The sequence below is a fragment of the Solea senegalensis genome, unplaced genomic scaffold (assembly GCF_019176455.1).
Source record: "Solea senegalensis isolate Sse05_10M unplaced genomic scaffold, IFAPA_SoseM_1 scf7180000017734, whole genome shotgun sequence".
NCBI classification, from domain to species: domain Eukaryota; kingdom Metazoa; phylum Chordata; class Actinopteri; order Pleuronectiformes; family Soleidae; genus Solea; species Solea senegalensis.
The window spans coordinates 100115-101506 of record NW_025322508.1 but is presented as its reverse complement, the minus strand read 5'-3'; positions in this window follow the sequence as shown (position 1 = coordinate 101506).

Below are 1392 nucleotides of genomic sequence, written 5' to 3'. Positions count from 1 at the left end.
AAAAGAAAGCTCTTAAAGACACGAACATTTCAGTGGAAATATGGTCTGAGTAGAAAATGACGGGCGCGATACAGTATACGAGAAATGAAGAGGGTTATTTGGGGGGAAAATGGCTCTGGAAATTTGATAATTACACGCAAACACAAAAGATTCCGCTTTTGATTTGTGCTAAATGGAAAAAAATCCACATTTGATTAGGCCGCGTCGCCGCTCTGAATATTACTGTTTTCAGTTATATTAAGAAAGGAGCAAATGAACAACAAACAAAAAAAACAATGTTCTCTTCTCTTCTTTCTGTCGCTCCTTTGTTTGATGTATATTCAATCGCTTTAATTGAACTTCCTGTGAACTATAATATATCATCTTTATTCCACAACCACAGTTATAAGCTTAATATGAGTTGTGAATCCAGTCTGTATCCCAAAAATGATTTAAATTAAGAGAAAGAAATTATAATTTAAGAGGGTTGTTTGTATTTGAAAAATATAAAGCAAGAAAAGGAAAAGCTAAATATAGATGTTTTTCAAACCATCAAACTATGGAACGAGCTCAGAGATGAAAATTGTGTCAAAATGATTGTTTGCAGGGTTTGATTGTTTTCCTGAGCGCTACGAAGCGGAACGGCACTTCCGCTGACGAGTTACGTCACTGGCGAATTTCACCACTCCCCTAAACAGCAGCGCCTCCTAGTCCAGGCACTAGAGTCCGGGCCCATCCAGTGACGTACTTTCAACCGTAGAAGAACTAGTCTCGTTGTAGCTGCTGAGCGTGACGGTTGTACGGAGCTCAGCAGCTACAACGAGACTAGTTCTTCTTCTACGGTTGAAAGTAGCAATATAAAGCAGGACACAGCACCAAACTTCACCTAAAGGAAGGAGCGGTGCCGACAATACGTATATTAGAATTTTTACAAACCGTAAAACTGTCTTTGTGTGCTTGTTTTGTCGTTTACCAATAGCTGGCTACAGGCTAAGCTACACGCTATATGCTCGTGTTTAGATTACATTACATTACGTTACCTTACAAGGGAATTAAGTACAACCTGCCAGGGGTGGAGTTGAACTTGCGGTGTATCTGCGGGTCTGAGAGCTGACGTGCCCATTACGTCACTTCCATGTAACTGACCAATAACAAGACAGTCCGTGTTCTGCGGGTGTGGTTTTGGTCTCAGTGATGAGACATTTACATCGGCTCGTTTGTAGCGACTAGGACGCTTTTTTTTTACCATAAAAACAACTTCATGTTTGTAAGTACACCTCCATATCTCACAAGATATAAGTGAGATAGGACCATGCGACCTTGATGTCTTTTGCACACGGGGTACCGGCCTTAACCACTGAGCTACACCACGGAGGTGATTGTGTGTTAATCATCTCGGTAACCACAACCTCA